This window comes from Macaca nemestrina, chromosome 9 (assembly GCF_043159975.1).
Source record: "Macaca nemestrina isolate mMacNem1 chromosome 9, mMacNem.hap1, whole genome shotgun sequence".
Classification (NCBI taxonomy): Eukaryota; Metazoa; Chordata; class Mammalia; order Primates; family Cercopithecidae; genus Macaca; species Macaca nemestrina.
The window spans coordinates 38,234,625-38,255,267 of record NC_092133.1 but is presented as its reverse complement, the minus strand read 5'-3'; the positions used below and the strand labels follow the sequence as shown (position 1 = coordinate 38,255,267).

The following is a 20,643-nucleotide window of genomic DNA, read 5'->3' as shown; positions in this document are numbered from 1 at the left end:
CACTTTATGCTCAGGCCCTATTCCCCCATTACCTCCCTGAGATCTAGGACTTCTGTTCCTTACTCATAGCTGGGCCTCCCACAATACCGTATACCAAAAGGATGCTCAATGAGTGGCTTTCACAGTGAACTGAAACCGAATCTGTCCAATTCTGAGGCCAGTCTGGGCTCTGGGGTGGCCTCAAGCTCCCTACATCCAAATGACCTCTCACTGTTCTTCCAAGATTGGATTTGGGCCCAGACTGAGTCAAATGACCTCTTATCATTCTTCCAAAATTAGGCTTTCCTCTTTAATTACACCTTATCTAGCCACACTCTTTGTGGATTCTAATTACGTAATTACTTCAAGCCCTGGGACTTGAAAACAAAAAAAGAAAAGAAGGGAGTGTGCATGATTACACAGGTAAGTAAACACACCAAATATGCTTATTTATATATACCATATGCCATTTTCTTGTTCCTATACAATGTTGTAACCTGCAAAATAAAACCTGAGGAGGGGTCTAAATCACATTACGATAAAAATCCCCCTGGGTAGAAGGAGACCAAGGAGAACGTCATTCTCCTGAGATGGGCTTTAAAGAGCCTTGAAGTCAACCTCCAGCGCCCTCCTCTTCCCCTTCTACAATGAACAGAGGGGCCTCTGTGATCTTGAGCATGTTCCATTTTTAAAGCATGACCAGGCCCGATCCCTCCTAAGCAAAATATCTACCCTCTTCTGAATGCCAAGTATTCCGCATGCTGTGTCTCTCCTAAGGCACATTTGCACCACTGCTAGACTATGCCCGTGCTGCAGGCAGGGGCCCAGTCTCATCTCTCTTGGTATTCCTAACTCTTAACCCCTCCCAATCCCAGTAGCAAGCCCTCCTCCTGCCTTACTAAAGTATGTGCCCTTCTCCCAATCCACTAAGCCTGCATGTGCTGGTCCATTTGTCCTCTGGTTGGATTCCAGCTCACCCCCCCAGCCCACATGCCCTCATGGTACCCTGTACTTGCCCTAACATATTGTTCATCACACTTTGGCATAAAAACCCTTTCGACTACAATCCCAGCTACTCGGGCGGCTGAGCCAGGAGAATTACTTGAACCTGGGAGGCGAAGGTTGCAGTGAGCTGAGATCATACTCCAGCCTGGGCAGCAAGAGAGAAACTTCGTCTCAAAAAAAAAAACTACCCTTTCATTTGCCTGCCTCTCCCTTCAGACCAGTAGTCTCCAAACTTTTTGATCACACCTTCCTATTTGTGAAATAGTTTTGAGGATACTTACAAAGTAATTATAAAATCTGTACTCCTATACATAGGAAAGCTAAGTCTTTCCTTTGGTTAAAGCATAAACAGAACTCCGACTGATAAAGCTTTCTTCCTGCCCTCCATGGCTATCTTGAGCACGGCTCATCCACTGCTCTGGTTTAGGAACTTGGTGAGGACAGCAGGGGTGTTCTATTCTCCTTGTATTCCCAGGATCTCTACCGAACCCAAAACACAATAAATGAAACAATGAATTAATTTACTTAATAGATAGCGGGGCCCCTCTGTAGGCCAGGCCCATGCTAGGTACTGGGGACATACCAGTGACAAGAAAGAGCCCTGACCACTGTCGTCATAACCCTACAGGCTGGTAGGGTGGGCAAACAATGATTTTCCAAACAAGTGTAACAAAGACCACTGAACCATAAGAGCCCTCAAACAGGAGAGTGTCACCTAGGAAGCAGGACCAGAGATAATTTCTCCAGAACATATGCTCCAGGTGAGATCTGAGGGGTAAGAGGCCCTAACCAGGTAAGGGAGGAAGGCTGCCTTCACACTCCAGGCTAAGGAAACCACACGTGCAAAAGTCCTGAGGCTGGACGGAGAATGGTAGGCACCAAGGACTAACAGAGGCCAGCAAAACAAAACAAATGCATAAACTCAGCAAGCCAAGAAGGACGGCGAGCTTTCCCTCTCCCCTTCACTCCTCTCCACTTGTCAAAACAGACCACACTCGACTACTACCCTCTGAGGGAGTGGCTCAGCCCCGCTACTGCCCAGCCTCTAAGCCAGGCAGAACAGGCAGGCTCTTGGCCTCCCAGACAGCCCTCCCAAGACTGGACCCCACATCACCCCTAACCCATGGACCCCCACATCACCCCTCTGAGGAGCCCAGGGACTCTGAGAAGACACTCCTGCAAACCACGCATGTTGCCACAGGCACTACTAATCAAAGACTCCTGGACAGTTAATTTTTTAAAGAGAGTGTTAAATATTTTACATCTTCTAACAACACTGTTTCTTCCTTGCCTACAACAAAAGGGAACACCCTATACTCCTCAAATGAAGGACTCACTCAAAATAAATGCCAATCTGCAAGACAGCCCAGGGCGGTCTGCACCCTACTGTCAAGGGCATGTTACGATGTCCTCATGACATCCTTGCATCCTTGAGGGAAGCACCTGGAGAACCCAGAACCATAGGCCACCAAATCCCTTCCCTGCTGGAGCATCTTTGACCCCAGGAAGGGAAAATTACTCACAATGACGCTTCAGGTGAGTATTTAAATAGCCCATACCTTTAATAATTAAAGACAAAACCAAGAACATAAACTGTAATGCAGGCTGGCGGCTGCAGAGCCTCCTCCCGGAGCAGCTGTCTTGATGAGAAGCCGTATCTTCTATCAGTGCTCAGGCATGACTAATATTTCCCAGTTCCTAGGGGGCCTCGCCCCCTCACACCTGCCATTGCTGGCTCTCTAATGTACCACGTCCAACATAGAGGCCCTGTGAAGCAGACACAGAATAGTCCTAAAAGGCCTAACATTGCGTTGGCCTCGGTTCATGGACCTGGCAACTTGACTTTCAGCAACCACCACCAAACCCTGCTTAGGCCCTCAGCTCTCCCAAGCCCCAGCTTTCTCCAGCTACTCTCATTTCTGTCCCTGTTGGGATTTTGCTTTCTTTCTCCAGAGCCTCTTTTCACTTTGTCCTGCTTAAAAGCAGTTCCCACTCCTACCTCACCTCTCCACCCACATTCCCCACTGGCCAGGCCACTGGGGCAGCGACTCAGATCTCCCAGCTCCAGTTCCAGCCTTTCTTACCTCATCCCTGGCTTCTACACTCTGCCCAGTCTCCTATCACCAGCCTCCTGTGTGCACTGTCTACAAAGAAAGGCCCTGTGGTGGCTCACGCCTATAATCCCAGCACTTTGGAAGGCCGAGGTGGGCAGATCACCTGAGATCAGGAGTTCAAGACCAGCCTGGTCAACATGATGAAACCCCGTCTCTACTAAAAACACAAAAAATTAGCCACGAGTGGTGGCAGGTGCCTGTAGTCCCAGCTACTCAGGAGGCTGAGGCAGGAGAATCACTTGAACCCAGGAGGCAGAGGCTACAGTGAGCCGAGACCGTGCCACTGTACTCCAGCCTAGGTGGCAAAGTGAAACTCCATCTCAAAAAAAAAAAAAGGGAGAGAAAGAAAGGCCCAAGCCCCGAAGAGTCAGCATTGTATATCTTACAGCAGCACTGGAAAGACTCCCTCACATCAATGTACCAGGCAAATAGTTCCATTTTCCTCCCTGTCAATTTGTTAAAAGCAATTACAACCCCTGGCCATAATTCTATGCTCACAGGAAACAGTCACCCAACACTGGATCTGCCCCAACTAAAGACAAATTCTAAGTGGAGAAAAGCAATATGCAAATGAATTATCTTTTTACACGTCAGACATACTGCTTGTATGCTCAGCCACCAGGTTTCACAGACTCCAGGCAATAAGAGAAACTGAATTTCACAAGGTATGTCCTAGTGGCCTTTCATACCAGGAAACCGAGGTCAGCCCACAGGCTGATGTTAATAATCAATGCATGAGCCATCATATAAATGTGTAATGAGCTTTCACACTGACATGTAAACAGAAGGACAATTCCGGGATCTACTAAGCACCCACTCCTATCATAACTGTTATAAGCTGGACCACCACCCAAGATGATGGAAGGTCAAGGCCCAAACAGGAATGAACTGGCAAAGCCAGTTACAGGCTGTATCAGTCCTTTCTTGTATTGCTATAAAGAAATACCTGAGACTGGGTAGTTTATAAACAGAGAGGTTTAATTGGTTCATGATTCTGCAGGCTGTACGGGAAGCATGATGCTGGCATCTGCTCGGCTTCTAGGGAGGCCTCAGGAAACTGACAATCAAGGCGGAAGGTGAAGGAGGAGCAGGCGAGGAGCAGGCATGGAGCAGGCATGGAGCAGGCATGGCACATGGCCACAGCAGGAGCAAGAGAGCAAAGAGTTAGGTGCTGCGCACTGTTAAATGACCAGGTCTCACAAGAACTCACTCACTATCGTGAGGACAGTACCAAAGGGATGATACTAAACCACTCATGAGAAACAGCCCCTACAATCCCATCCCCTCCCATCAGGCCCCTCCAACACTAGGAATTATGTTTCAATATGAGATTTGGGTGGGGACACACATCCAAACTGTACCATAGGTGAAGCCTCAAGCACTCAATACTTCTTTTTTGTTTGTTTGTTTTTGAGACAGAGTCTTGCTCTGTCTCCCAGGCTAGAGTGCAGTGGCATGATCTCTGCTCACTGCAACATCTGTCTCCTGGGTTCAAGTGATTCTTGTGCCTCAGCCTCCTGGGTCCAAGCAATTCTCATGCCTCAGCCTCCCGAATAGCTGGGACTACAGGCGCATGCCACCATACCTGGCTATTTTTTTTTATTTTATTAGAGACAGAGTTTCACCATATTGCCCAGGCTGGTCTCAAACTCCTGAGCTCACACAATCCATTCACCTCAGCCTCCCAAAGTGCTAGGATTACAGGCGTGAGCCACCGCACCCAGCCAAGCACTCAATACTCCTGATCACTGGTAATCAGGGAGAACCTGTATTTCTATGTCATGCTGAGAATCAGGCTTGCTAGGAACAGTCTCCTCACAGGTCAGCCCAGGGTCTGTCACTACTAGACACCTGACCTCAGATACATCTCTGGCCTATAGTACTTTCCCTGTGTGCCTCCCCTGGGTGAGGCAAGCTGCCACATCCATTATGTACCTCTAGAGCACCCTCACTACCTGCACCTCCACAGACACTGTATCATACTAGAACCTTCCTATTTCATAGCCTGAAATGCACTGTTGATGTCTGTTGGGGAAGACGAGAGCCCTGCCCTCTGGGTGTTCACAAAGAAATAAACTCCTGCAGGGCGGGGGCCATGTCTACACTGTTGATGAGACTGCTCTGTTAAAGTACTTCTTGGCTGGGCGCGGTGGCTCACACCTGTAATCCCAGCACTTTGGGAGGCCTAGGCAGGTGTATCACCTGAGGCCAGGAATTTGAGACCAGCGTGGCTAACATGGTGAAACCCCACCTCTACTAAAAATACAAAAAATTCTTTGGGAGGCCGAGACGGGCGGATCACAAAGTCAGGAGATCGAGACCATCCTGGCTAACCCGGTGAAACCTCGTCTCTACTAAAAAATACAAAAAACTAGCCGGGCGTGGTGGCAGGCGCCTGTAGTCCCAGCTACTCGGGAGGCTGAGGCAGGAGAATGGCGTGAACCCGGGAGGCGGAGCTTGCAGTGAGCTGAAATAGAGCCACCGCACTCCAGCCCGGGTGATAGAGCGAGACTCCGTCTCAAAAAAAAAAAAAAATACAAAAAATTAGCTGGGTGCGGTGGCAGGCACCTGTAAGCCCAGCTACTCGGGAGGCTGAGGTTGAACCCGGGAGGCAGAGGTTGCAGTAAGCTGAGATCATGCCATTGCACTCCAACGTAGGCGACAAGAGCAAAATGCTGTCTCAAAAAAATAAATAAATAAATAATTTCTTAAGCCAAAGTTCCACATATAAGCAGAGATTTACCTACCCAACGGGCACCCTCCCATCCCTGGGGCTAACATCAGAGCTCTCTGTCTCTTCATCCAGCAAAATGGAGCACCCCTAGAACACTGTGAAAGACTGAGCAACAGAGGGAATGACACCAACAAGAGATAGAAACCTCCAAGAAAATACCAGGGCCCAGCTGGGCTTCTGTCCCTGCTCTCTTCTGCATTCCTTCAATGCAGCCCTCTGCTCCACAGGGGTGATGGTAAATGTCCCACCCATTCCATGATGGAGATGTAGTGAGGGGAGAAAAAAATGTATGTGGACAGGGGAAAGGGCTGTGGGGACCAGCCTGCGTGCAGGCAAGCCAGGAGAAAGGAGACACTGAAAGGATCCTTATTCAGAGGACCAGTGACCCGTTGTGACACTCAGAGGGCTTCGTGGACATACTGGCATTTTCACATCAGCTTGCATGACTAAAGCAGCCCCTGGCTGAGAAACATTCCATTACATATCCCTCCCCAAGTGGTCAGTCAGCTCTAAAAGCATAGCCTTTCCTGACAACAGTCTTTCTCCCCTCCACTCTGCTGTTTGAAAATGCCTCCTTGGCTCTCCCTATACCTTCTGTCCCCTTCTCAGTCTCAATAATAGTAATCAGAATTCACTGAGTGATTACTATTTATGTGTCAGGCATAGTTCTTTTCTTTCCTTTTTTTTTTTTTTTGTTGTTGTTGTTGTTGTTGTTGTTGAGATGGAGTCTTGCTCTGTTGCCCAGGCTGGAGTGGTATAGTGCTTTGTTGTTGTTGAGATGGAGTCTTGCTCTGTTGCCCAGGCTGGAGTGGTATAGTGCTGTGATCATGGCTCACTGCAGGCTCAACCTCCCAGGCTCAAGAGATCCTCCCATCTCAGCCTCCCAAGTAGCTGGGACTACAGGCTTGCACCACCACACCCAGCTAATTTTTCAAGTTTTTGTAGAGATGGGGGTCTCCCCTATGTTGCCCCGGCTGGTCTGGAACTCCTGGCTCAAGTGATTCTCCCACCTCGACCTCCAAAATGCTGGGATTACAGGTGTGAGCCACCACGCCCAGCCCACAGTTCTAAAGACTGGAATGACTGGATCATCTAAACCTCCCTGCAATCCTGTGAGGCAGGTGCTATTGCTATTACTTCCTCCATTTCACAGGTGACACAACTGAGGCACACAGGGCAGTGACTTGCCCTAAGACCCAAATCCAGGAAGTAGCAAAGCCAGGAATTGAATCCAGGCAGCCTGAGTGCAAAGACTACACTCTCAGTTGCCCTACCTCGCCTCAGGGAGAGAAGAGCCACACTCAGAGAGAAGAGACCTGTTCCTAGCTCAGTCCCATCCAGCCACATAACCTCAAGCAAATGGCTTTTCTGTGCCTCAGTTGCCTCCACCATGAAATGCTAATCATAAATGTGATCTAGAAACACAGAATCTTAGCTCTATGATCAGCCTGCCTAAGAGATCCTCCTGAGATTACAGAAACACTCTACAACTGCCCATGCTGACCATAGGGCAGTCACTAGCCACACGTGCCTATTGAGCATTCAAAATGTGGCTAGCATGACTGAGAAGCTGAATTTTTAATGGTATTTCAAACTAATTAATTTCAATAGCCACATGTGGCTAGTAGCTACTATGCTGGACAGCTCAGCTCTAGGCTATAAATTCCAAGAGGGTAGGTGCCATTTCTCTTTGTTCGCTGCTATATTCCCAGAGCCCAGCATGGACGCTGGTCTATAACTGGTGCTCAATAACTATTTGATGAACAAATCAAAAGCAAAGGACTTTACAGGTGCTCTAATAGTACCTCATCTCCCACACAGGCATCAATTCTTCATGTTCCCTGGCGAGTGGACATTTAGCCTCGGCTTGACACAGAATTCAGGGCTTCCTAATGCAGTCTGGTAGGGAGTTGCTCTTACAATAAAAAATGTCTTCCACTGAACTAAATCAATCTCCCTAAAATTTCTAGTCACTAGTCCTGGCACATAAACTCACAAGTGTGGGAAAACCAAAAGAAGTTATGAAAAAACACTTAAATGTTTTTAAACACCTTAATGCAGGGATACATCTATAATTCATTTCCATGGTTAAGATGAATCTGATCTCAACTGGTAACAACAGTCTTTCTCCACTCCACTGTGCTGTTTGAAACAAATATATGACTACTATCTGTTTGGGAGAAAACAATCCTCTAGTGTCAGGGCTGGGGTCCAGAATTGCTGTCTCCATTGATTTTAATACTAATGCATTTGAGTCCCCCAACTCCATAAGTGGGCCAGGGACTGTGCAGCTAGGCCCTCAACAAGCTAGCCTTGTTCTCCAAGCCCATAGTTCTTTTCCACTCCTCAGTGGAAAAATCCAGTATTTCCTACATACCCCCTCTGTACCAACCACGGTGGCAGACACAGGAGATACAGAGGATGTCGATGTGGTGCTCACAAGGAGCCCTCGGTTTAGAAAAAGGGAGAGTCAAAATGTGCAGAGGAGTTACTCTGTACAAGGCGCTGAACTAAGCCAGGAGAAAGACATAGAAACCAAACACAATCAACTCAGTGTGGCCCATGCCAAAACAAACACACATACAAACCACCACACTGGCTGCCTTAGAAGAGACACGTGGAGAATCCCATCACCATGGCTTGCACACAGCAGGTGCTCAATGCACAGAACTGAATCAAACCCTGACCAACATCTCATTGTAAGGCTGGGAAAACCAAGGTCCAGATAGGTTAAGGGACTTCTCAAAGTGACTCGTGGTAGTTACTGACAGGGCTGAAGACAGCAACACTCTGGAACACTGTCTCCCTCCCAATGTGTCTTATCCTCCACTGCATGGGGAGAATAGGCAGGATCTGCTGCCTGTTATTATGTCTATCTCAGAATAAGCAACGGATTTATTTTTGTAACACTCTATGTTTGGGTCTCTTGAAATCTGATGACTAAATGTACGCATATCATCTTAGGAACAGGCATTCAATCATTTAACAAACATTTCTTGAGAATATACCCTATATCAGGCACAAATTTAAGTGTGTGAATGAAGAAATGAAATAAACTTTTGGTCAAATCAGAGAGCTGAACACCCATGTTTATCTCTGCTCTCTTCTGGACTCCCACTAAAAGGACAATAGATGGATACGTTTCTTAATGAAAAAGAGACCCCAGCAGATGAGCTATGTCAACAGCAGTGGAGAGCTGACCACCATGCAGTAGCTGATTTAGGTTTCTGCCTTGTCTGCTCTGCTAAGTGCAAGCAGGGCAGGAGCCACTAAACAAGTACCCAACTCATGGCACAGAATCCAGAGACGGCTTAGGAACTGGAGGCACCAAGGACTCTAAAGGGAAACAGGGTGGGGCTAAAAAGAAGGGTGCCTACTTGCCTGCAAGTTGGTACAAAGAGCAGTCAGACCCAGGGTCCCTCTTGCAATCTTCTCAGCCTGGTGATTTCCCTGCCTTAGCCAGCAGAAGGTGGAGATCCACTGATCAGGTAACTTACACCAGAGACACAGCGGAGGGAGGGACACAGCTGAGGGAGGCAGAGAGATGGGAGAGACGGATGGTGGGTGGGGGCAACTTTCAAAAGACCCAGGGATTGAGTGAAAGTCTGCATATCAAACAGACTAATACCTAGCCCCTTTCCCCATGGAGGCTCCCAGAATCCAAGAAGGCCAGGCTGTTACTCACCCCACCCCACCCTACCCACACCCAGGTAAAATCCTCTCCAAGAAAGCCCTATCCAGGAAAGCCCCAGAGAAAAGATCTACTGGCGCTGATATCTAGGTTGCTCCAGTAGAGAAAAAGGGGGCTCTCTGCTGGATCACTCTACAATGAAGTTAACAAGTCCCTTCCTTGTGGCACTGATGCCCAATCAGCATTTCGGTGTCCATTCTTAAAATATACACAGACAATCAAGGATCAGCATGCATGGAAGGATAGCTGCAATGGAAGATACAGTAACCAAAACAAGTGGAAAAAGGGACTTAGAGGAAACAACATCTTCCAAGGGACAGCAGGGAAGAGCAGAAAACCATCCAAAAAAAACGCTAATATAAAGGAATTTACTGCATCCATGAAACAAGAATAGAATGCCATCTAAAAAAGAAAAGCAAGTGTTCAGAGAACTAGGGAGCTCTTAGAAAGTAAAACATGCAAATATGTTTCATATAAATACATGAAAGCACAAAGTTTAAAATGGAAAAGGGTTGAAGATAAAGCTGAAGATAGCTCTCTGAAAGTAAGACAAAAATATAATAAAATGAAAAAAGGAAATAAAACATTTTAAAGTTATAAACTTGATACAGGAAGTCCAACATTCAACTAATAGGCATTCCAAAGACAAAACACAGAAAATGGAGAAAATGAAATTATTAAAAGGTATCTATTTAAGAAAATTTCCCCAAACTGAAAGACGTCAATCTTCAGATCAAAAAGGCACACACTGGCCAGATGCAATGGCTCACACCTGTAATTGCAGCACTTTGGGAGGCCGCAGCGGATCATCTGACGTCTGGAGTTCAAGACCAGCCTGGCCAATGTGGTGAAACCCCTGTCTCTACTAACAATGGGAAAACTAGCCGGGCGTGGTGGCACGCGCCTGTAATCCCAGATACTTGAGAGGCCAAGGCACAAGAATCGCTTGAACCTGGTAAGCGGAGGTTGCAGTGAGCCGAGACTGCACCACTGCACTCTAGCCTGGCCAACAGAGTGAGACTCCGTCTCAAAAAAAAAAAAAAAAAAAAAAAGGCACACACCAAAGACCCAGGCCAATCATTTTTAAAGCAAGGAAATTTCAAATACAGGAAAAGAAAGAAGATCCTAAAAACTTTCAGTGAAAAAGCAGGTTATCCATAAATGATCAAGAATTAGAATGGTATCCAAATTTTGATAGTAATATTGGAACCTAGATGACAGTGGAATGATGGCTTCAAAATTCTAACGGAAATGGCTTTCAACTTCAAATTCTAGATGAATCAAATCACCAATCAAATATGAATGTAGAATACGAACATTTTCAGACCTGCAAGCTTAAAATGATCAACTTCCACAGACCCTCTCTCAGAAACTTGTGGAGGAATAAATCAACAAAGGAAACAGGATTTCACCCAGGATAAGGTGAGGAAATTCCCAGAATGAGTCATGCCACAGACCTAGAGGTCAATGGGCAAGGACAAAGGAGAGATAATGGAGACCCATAGGAGGGAAGTCTCCAAAGGGGTGTAAAAAAAAAAAAAAAAAAAAAAAAAACAGTAATAAAATAAAAAGGAACAAGCCCAGGCACAGTGGCTCATGCCTGTAATCCTAGCACTTTGAGAAGTTGAGGAGGGAGGATTGTTTGAGGGCAGGAGTTAGAGACCAGCCTGGGCAATCTAGCGAAACTCCATTTCTACCAAAAAACTTTAAAAATTAGCTGGACATGGTGGTGCCTGTAGTCTTAGCTATTCAGGAGGGTGAGGCAGGAGGATCACTTGATCCCAGGAGGTCAAGGCTGCAGTGAGCTACAATCACACCACTGCACTCTAGCCTGGGGGACAGGGCAAGGCCCCATCTCAATAAATAAATAAACAGGAACACATGTTATAAAACAAATGTTTTAAGATGCTGTCAGATACTTTGCAAATTAGCAACAAGTACATAGAAACTAAGTAAACAGAAAATGTAAGATAATTATTAACTCAAAAAATGTACAAGAAAGAAAATATTATAGTATACTATATGGCTCTGTCATGAACACTATTTACACAGCCAAAATAATGTCAGCACCAAATATCAATGTAATCAAAAATTGTGATTTATCTATAATGAAAGAATAAGGCAAAAGGGAAGTATTGGGGAGCAGAGGAGAGGCTCCAATCCATAGTAAGACATCAAGACAAAACATCTAAAAGTAACCTCTAGGCTCAAACCTGTAATCCAGAACTTTAGGAGGCCGAGGTAGGAGTTCTTGAGGCCAGGAGTTAAAAGTCCACCCTGGCCTCAAGCAAAGTCTCAACATAGCAAGACCCTGTCTCTACAAAAACAAAAATAAGGAAAAACAAAAATAACATCTAAAATGAACAATCAGAAAACAGCGTTGTAAACAGGTAACAATAAATACGACAGTAATTTCAGGAGAAATAGCTCAGTGCATTAGAAGTAACTGTTGTAAACAGAGTAACAGCAGCCCCTCAAAGATGTCTACATCCTAACCACCATGCCGGGCTAATTCTTTGTATTTTGTGTAGAGATGAGGTTTTACTATGTTGGCCAGGCTAATCTTGAACTCCTGGCCTCAAGTGATCCACCGGCCTCAGCCTCCCAAACTGCTAGGATTACAGGCATGAGCCACTGCGCCCAGCCAGCCTTTATATTTTTCTAGTAGTATTATTTGACTTTTTTTTTTTCTTTTTTTGAGACGGAGTATGGCTCTGTTGCCCAGGCTGGAGTGCAGTGGCACGATCTCAGCTCACTGCACTCCCTGGTTCCCTCACTGCACTCCCTTGAACTTCCGCCTCCCTGGTTCAAGCGATTCTCCTGCCTCAGCCTCCAGAGTAGCTGGGATTACCAGCGCCCACCACCATGCCTGGCTAATTTTTGTGTTTTTTTAGTAGATATGGGGTTCTGCCATGTTGGCCAGGCTGGTCTCAAACTCCTGACTTCAGGTGATCTGCCCACCTGAGCCTCCCAATAGATTACAGGCATGAGCCACCACACCCAGCCTATTTGACTTTCAAAACTCTGTGTGGGGCAGGGGTGCACGGTGGCTCATGCCTGTAATCCCAGCACTTAGGGAGGCCGAGATAGGCAGATCACTTGAGGTCAGGAGTTCGAGACCAGCCTGGCCAACATTGTGAAACCCTGTCTCTACTAACAATAAAAAAATTAGCCGGGGGTGGTGGTGCTCTCCTGTAGTCCCAGACACTCGGGAGGCTGAGGCAGGAGAATCACTTGAACCCAGGAGGCGGAGGTTGCAGTGAGCTGAGATCACGCCACTGCACTCCAGCCTTAGTGACAGAGGGAGACTCCGTCTCAAAACAAACAAAAAAGAAACTCTCTGTGTACACACACACACACATATATATGTGAAATTTTTATACAAATTAAAATTTAATTTAAAAAGAGAAGAAACACAGACTCACTCTATTCCTAGAACTCACAATATGGGGGAGGAAACAGACAAGAGAACCAGCAATAACAACAGAAGTAGAAAGCTGAACGCAAGAAGAAAGGCATCTCCTTTTTTTTGAGACGGAGTTTCGCTCTTGTTACCCAGGTTGGAGTGCAATGGCGTGATCTCAGCTCACTGCAACCTCCACTTTCTGGGTTCAAGCGATTCTCCTGCCTCAGCCTCCTGAGTAGCTGGGACTACAGGCGTGCGCCACCATGCCCAGCTACTTTTTTGTAATTTTAGTAGAGATGGGGTTTCACCATGTTGGCCAGGCTGGTTGTGAACTCCTGCCCTCAGGTGATCCACCTGCCTCGGCCTCCCAAAGTGCTGGGATTACAGGCATGAGCTACCATGCCCGGCTGAAAGGCATCTCTTTAAGATGTGAGGGGAGTCTGAGGGAAGAAGGCATCAGCCAGGAAACGCAGAAAAAAGCCTTCTGGTGAGGGAACCAGTCCTGGTGGGAGGTGCAGGGGGGCCTGGCCTTTGGGGACGTGTAGTAGGGAACGATTGGGCATCTGGTGGTTTGGCAGAGCCGGCAGGAAAGCATGGAGGCTCAGCACCAGCAGGTTTGATGCCTACCCTATCCCTGGCTTCTTCAGCTGGGGTATGGGACTGATACACATATTTAGGGAGGGCTGGGACAAATGAGGGCCCACGATAAACACATTTTCCTAGAACATCAATTGTATTCAACAGTAAAGCAACTTAAATACTTTTATACTAAAACCAGCACAGATATATTACAGAGAATACAAAACTCATGTGATTTTTTAATACAAAACTGCAAACTTCAAGGTGACTTCTTGTTTGCAGGGCCCACTTTAGATTCTAAAGTACTTGCTGACCACTGAGCATCAAGAGTCAATCCTCTCTGTAACTAATTAGAGTCAGAAGAAAAGCATAAAGCGGTACAGCATCCATCCATCAAAGCATCTGGGGACTTTACACCAGCAACTGCTGGTGGGTGCCCACCCTCCCAAGGTGGGCAGAAGGCATACCTTGGGTCCCACTCAACACTAATCAGAAAGTTAACAAGCATCTCATTCTTTTCCAAAAGGGTCTGGGTCCTGCTACAGCCAGTTAGGTTAGCTCAGCCTGAGGAAACAGAGAAAACAATGATGCTAATTCTTCCTAGATGTGCTCTCTAGGCCATAGCCTGCCAGCCCCTATTCTAAGCAATACAGCAGTCACTGAGAAGAGCCCCACCTCTGCCATCAGCAGCCCTAGCCCTTACAGTACAGGCCTCTGTTACAGAATGCATTAAAGACACTTTTTCCATGGAAGGAAGCCTAGAAACAGGGTACACCCCTTGAGAGAGGGTGTCCCTTGTGGTCCACAATACAAGGGTGGAAACTTTTCTCTATTGTTGTAAAAACAATAACCGCATGACAGAGACCTGGGAACTTTTTTTTCTATAAAAAGCCACTGCTGACCACAGAAGAAGTGGGGGGGATAAATCAATGGAAGGCCACACAGAAGTAAAAAGCAATTTAGTTGGATTTGGTTCATTTGCCTCTTTTTTGTTTTGTGTGTAAAACCCATACACATTCGAAAAAGACTGAACTCAATTGATTTTATTTATTTATTTATTTATTTATTTATTTATTTATTTGGATGGAGTTTCACTCTGCAATCTCAGCTCACTGCAACCTCCACCTCCCAGGCTCAAGCAATTCTCTCTGCCTCAGCCTCCTGAGTAGTTGGGATTATAGGCACCCACCACCACACCCAGCTAATTTTTGTATTTTTAGTAGAGACGGGGTTTCACCATGTTGACCAGGCTGGTCTCGAACTCCTGGCGTCAGGTGATCCACCCGCTTCGGCCTCCCAAAGTGCTGGGATTACAGGTGTGAGCCACCGTGCCTGGCCCTCAACTGATTTGAAATGAAGAACAGAGAACATTAAATTTTAATGGCAAGAGATTAAAAGAAACTGCAAAGATATATTGTTGACAATAAGGAAAGAATGAGGGAGGAGGGCAAGGAGAAAGAGGTAAGAAAAAGAAATGGATAGAGGAGGGAGACGTAGGAAAAGAAGAATGGGGGACAGCAAGATTCAAGGACGGGCTTACATGCCTAACCGCACACAAAAACGGGCAGCCACCAAAGGACCCACAGAGATACTTCCTTGGGCTTGAAGAGTTAGCCAAAGTCAATTACATTGTTCATGGCCAGCTGTTGGCTATAGCTCCAGACCTTGAACTATTATCACCCTTTATCCTTGCCTTCGAATGGTTAATGCTCTAGTCAACCACTGTTCGCAGCTCTTTAATTGCTCATTGAAAATTCTGAGGCTTAGCTTAGGTCACAAGCCAGAAGCTCCCCCAAATGAGCCACAATTCAGTAGATCATTCATCTCCAAGTATCTCCTCTGAAAAGGGAGTATGTGAAACACCATCTCATAAAACGTTCAAAGCAAATGTTGAAAATCCAAGGAGAAAATGCCGCTTGCACGGAAAAGAAATCCACGGAAAAGTGTTTTGAGTTTTCCATTTACAAAAAAACGGGGACTTCAGCAGAACTGAGTCCCACCTCAGCATCAGCCAGCATCACCACCCACACACCTGACTTTCCACATGTCCACGTTCTGCATGCTCCCATGGATCTAAAGGCCTCAGTTGGCCCTGAAACTGAGCAGCCTCCACGACACTCTGCAATCTGAGGGTCAACAGCAGCAATCCCAAGGAGATTCCAAGTGAGTCTCAGGTTGAGGCTGAACTCTTAGTCCACTCCCCCACCCCCCATTCTAGTCTACCAAACCTCTCCTCACTTCAGCCCAAGGGCTGCAGAAGAGCTCAGCTGTTTCAGAGACAATAGAGCCTCCCCCTTTCAAGCTCCATCCTTTTCTCCTCCAAGCTTGGTTTCTGTGTTTTTCCCTTCCCCACATAACCTGTCCCCAGCCTCCTCCTTTCTCTTGTCTGTTTCTTCAATCTCTCTCTTCTTGTGCTCCTATTTATTCCTCATGTTTTCCTATTCCATCTTAGGATCCTTTCTCTCAGAGGAAGAGGGGGCTTAACAGATACATACAGGCCAGCGCAGTGGCCCAAGCCTATAACCCCAGCATGCTGGAAGGCTGATGCAGGCGGATAGCTTGAGTCCAGGAGTTTGAGACCAGCCTGGGCAACACAGCAAAACCCTGTCTCTACAAAAAGCACAAAAATTAGCTGGGTGTGGTAGTGTGTGCCTGTGGTCCCAGTTCCCCGGAGGCTGAGGTAGGAGGACTGCCGGGGCCCAGGAGGTCGAGGCTGCAGTGAGCTGTGACTGTGCCACTGCGCTCCAGCCTGGGTGACAGGTGAGACCCAGTCTCAAAACAACCACCACCACCAAAACACAAAAACAAACAAACAAAACAAAACAAAAAAACCCAGATACATGTGGAAACAAGATCTACAATCTCTCCACCTGAGCTCCCACCCCAGCTCCACGTCTTGCTAGCTGTGCGACCTTGGAAAAATGGCCAAACCTCCCAACCCCTCAAATTCCTCAGTTTGGCAGAGGAGGGGGCGGAACATGGCAATCACAGAGGTCTTTTATAACTCTCATCTTCTAGATAAGTAAACGTTCACCTGTAGAACCATAAATAAACCAGCAAGTTAAACATCCACAGGGAAAGAGAACAAATTACAAAAACTCCCTTTCCTCAGCAATCTATCATCGCATCCTCATCTCCCACAGACAACCACTCACTCTGGGGTCTCTCTCTGTGCCTCTCACTCTGGGCCATTCTAGCTCGGAATTATTTATGTACTTACAGTAAAACCTCACCAATCACACTAATCAAGGAAAAGGTAGATGTGAATCCAACAGAAGCCTGCGTCCTAGAATGCTTCTTTCACGCCATTGTGCAATACTTTGAATTTATTATCAGTTTAGCAAACAGGAAAGAACCTGAAAATGCCATCACAAACTGTGACTCTAAGAACAGGGGAGTTGTCAGGAACCCTGGAAGACCCTCTGCCCTATCATCCTCCACTTCACCAGCAAGGACACAGGCCCAGAGAGCAGAAGCCCAAACCCCAAAGATTGGTGGCCAGGACCAAAGCCAGCTGTCCTGCCTCTGGCCCAGAGCTCCTCCACCAAAGCTTTTTGAGACCATCCACGCCTTTCTCCTAGAGACAGGTCAAATCCTAAATTACCATAGAGTGCCCTCTACAGCAAATCTATCTCCACATCCAGGAAGGGGTCAGGAGATAAGTTTGGATGACCCGATGATTATCAATGCTGAACAATAAAAACTTTCTTTCCTGGCCCTGCCCTTTCATTCTTTGCAAAGAAAGCCCTAGACTCTGCTATCTGTTTTGAACTCTATTTTAGAGAAGGGGAGAGACGGGAATAGCTGAGCAGTGCTTTGTTCTACCAGGAAGAAGAATTTGCTCATCCTTTCCCATAACTCCTACCCACTCCCCAATATGCCCAATCTCTTCTGAAAAGTTTACAGAAACTCTCCAACTACAACAAATGAAAGCAGGCAGGCAGAAGGAAAGGGCCAACAAGGTGGGTATAGTCCACAAGATGACAATACCCCCCCAACTCTTTACCCCAGAGGGTAGACAGCACTTCATTTCAGTTGCTAATTCCCTGCAGGGAAGTCACTAGAGGAGTGGTCTCAGGGCCCTCCAGCTGAGAAATGTGCTCTCTGCAACCCCTGGAGAACTAACCGTTTCCTAACCATCTGCTCCAACAGTGCCTAGGGCAAAGGTGCCAACAGACCAACCCTTCCCTTCTTTCCCCTCAGGCCAAGAAGGAGACATCAGAGCTTGGTTGGCAAGGGGCTATTTAAGGCAGCATCCAGAGGGCGGGGCAGAAAACTGCTGGGGGCATCCTCCTCCTCCACCCCTCCCCCTCACAGCCCAAACACATGCCCCTCACTCTGTAGACAGCCATCTACCTCATGGGTGTCTGAAGGCTGTAGATATGTCCATCATCTGTTTTCTGTCATTGATGCTGCTGACCCCTCTGCTGCCCACCCCACTTTTAATCCAACCCTCCTTTCTTCGATCACCACCAAGATACCTTTTCAACCAAAAACACAGAACTGAATCTAAGCAGAGGAGCTCAAAACACAAGGAGAGTGAAGACATTCCCCGCCTCCACTTAAGAGAGGAAAAAGGGCGCGGGGGGCTGGGCAGGGGCGGGGGGTTGAGGGGAGAGATGGAGTCAGAGGCCTGACATGCCAGATAGGTTCCATGATGTCTCTAGATGAACCTCCCTCCTATTGACGGTGAAACCAATTCCAGCAATTTCAGCAGGTCGACCCTGTGACAACAGGGGCATCCCAACGCTCAGTGTTTAAAACAAAAATCCAAAGGCTCGCCCAGAACATGCTGGGAAAACCCAAGGACTGGATAAAACGAGCCACGCTCAGTGGGATCCCTTCTGCTTTTATGTAGCAATGTAATAGCGTAATAAATTCTTGTCTGCCTGGAGAAAGCAGGCACTGGTGAATTTCAAAGCCATCTTACGACAGCGGATGTATGGGGATGCAGAATTCGACAGCACATTCCCCCATGAAGGAAACATAATGACTTCAAGTCTCTTTCCCCCTCTATCTTGAATGGCGCTACCACGTATCAAGGAAGCCACGTCGGAAAGCAGCGAGGTGGGAGCAGCGGATGCCCGGGGAATTCGGAGAAAGGAGTTGCTTGCTGTACATGTCGGTGATGAGCTGCCTAGCAAGATGCTGTCAGCCACTTGGGGAGAAAAAGGGGCACGGGCGGCACGGGCAGGCGCGGTGTCCTCGGCGCATACTCGTCCCCGTTCATTCAGGCGGGTCCGGCCAGCCGCGTCGTCCTTGCGCCCCTCCCGCCGCCCTCTCCAGGGGATGCTGATGAATGAACACACCTGAGATGCCTCCATCCTGCCGCTCGCTCCCTCCGCCTTCCTCTGGCTGCTGCAGAGGTGCCCCTCCTTGGTAGTTTCACTTTACAGCACAAACCCATCCGGGCTTTGATGTCTCCTCCACCCACCCATATTGCAGCCACCCTGAGACGGGCGGACATTCTCTCCTAGCAGAGGCCACGATCGCACTACCCCCCACCCACCAAAAAAGGAAATTAAAAAAAAACCCAACCCTGGAAGCCCCCAGATCCTCCGCACCCTGGGGAACTTCCCTTGAAAGACTGGGGATCCGCCGAGCAGGCAGGATGGACGGTTCGACCGCGGGGGACCACCGCTTTCCCTGTGCCCATAGGGAGATGCTCTGGGGGAGGGGGTCCCCCAAGTCCTTCCAACAGCTGGTCCTTTAAATGCGCCTCCTCCGAGGGCTGAACAAAGGCGCCGCCCGCGGGGGCCGGGCCGCGCACACCGCCGGCGCCGCCGCTGCCGAGCGGGCGAGCGCGGCCGGGCGGGCGGGCGCGGGCTTACCTTTCTGGTCGCCGGGCAGGCGGGCTGCGCGCGTCCGCCCCACTCGCACTACACGCTGCAGCTGGCCCCGCTCTGTTTTTCTGGGATTCAGCGCTGACTTCACCGACACTCCGCGGACAACCAATGGGCTGCGGTGCCCGCCCCCTCATTAGCATGCCTCTGGAACCGTCCACTCTGGCAGCGCCTGGCCAGCGGGCGGAGCCAGGGGGCGGGGCTGGGCCCAGCAGTGACAGGAAGGGGCGTGTGCGTGGATGGGAGGCGAGAAAGCGTCCGGCGCCTGGCTCCTGGCATTGTGAGCCCGCCGGCCTCCTCCGGTAACTGGTGCGCGGGCCGACTGACCCTTTCAGTCCTGGCCGGGCCGGACGCTGGCCTGGCGTGCCTTCTGGTTCTTCAGAAGGGTCGCCCACGGGGAGCTTGGAAGGAACCTTAGACGTAAAATAACAGTGATAAATTATTTAACCCCAGGGCCTCAGTTTACCCATCTGTAAAATGGCATAATAGTACCGATTTCGTAAAATCTAGTGAAGATTAACATAGTTAACATAGGCGATGCATTTAGATCAGTGCCTGCTGGCCGTCGTGCTACATAAACGTTTGCTGTTATCATTCGTGTGCTCTGTACCAACCAGTATGCTTAATGCTTGCTGGATATTTCCTCATTTGATCCTCTTAGCCTGATAAGAGAGGAACGATTACTAATCCATATTTTTCTAGTGAGAAAACGGAAAATAATTACTATTTTTATGCGGGAAAACTGAGGTGTAGTTTAAGTGACTTGTCCGAGGTCACACAGCAAGTGGTGCAACCAGGATTGGAACCCAGGCTCTGAGATTTCACTCATGCAACACACATATATTTAGAGGCTCTGTGGCATTGCTGGACCCCGGTGTTAAATGCAGAGAACAAGACAGGCAAGGCCTTTTCCCTCAGGAAGTTTCCATTTTAGTGGAGACAAGTAAATAAATAAGATCCTCTGCAATGTGAAAAGTAGAGTGCATACAATGCAACAGGGTCATTGCAAGTGGAAGGAAGGCATTGTGTTAGATGGGGTTCAGAGCTAACCACTGTGCTATACCATTCTCCTAACCTCCTCTAGTCCCCCTCAGAGTTATACAGAGACAGGGATCAGAGTGGGGAAACTGCTGGCCCAAGGTCACAGAGCCAGCAAGTACTGGTGTGGAACTTGCTCCCTCCATGCCCAGCTTCCCACATCCCTGAAGATAAGACAGTCGCCCCTTGGGCTGAGCACAACTGATTTTTGTCAACTGCCCTTGCAAGAATATTCAGCCAGCCAGAACACGTTC

General features: G+C 47.9%; 1 protein-coding gene across 25 annotated transcripts in view; it reads right to left on the bottom strand.

Annotated features, from left to right (window-relative positions):
* LOC105478501 (sorbin and SH3 domain containing 1) overlaps positions 1 to 19,465 on the bottom strand; it is a 253,390-nt gene extending 233,925 nt beyond the window's left edge. For 10 of the 25 annotated variants that reach the window (XM_071069430.1, XM_071069435.1, XM_071069428.1 and 7 more), the window contains exon 1: positions 19,340 to 19,463. The gene's annotated coding sequence lies outside the window, so the exon portion shown is untranslated. Of the gene's footprint in view, positions 1 to 19,339 lie in introns of all 25 variants that reach the window. The other 15 variants (XM_071069438.1, XM_071069440.1, XM_071069439.1 and 12 more) reach the window with 4 other exon arrangements.
* Between the last annotated feature and the right edge of the window lie 1,178 nt (positions 19,466 to 20,643).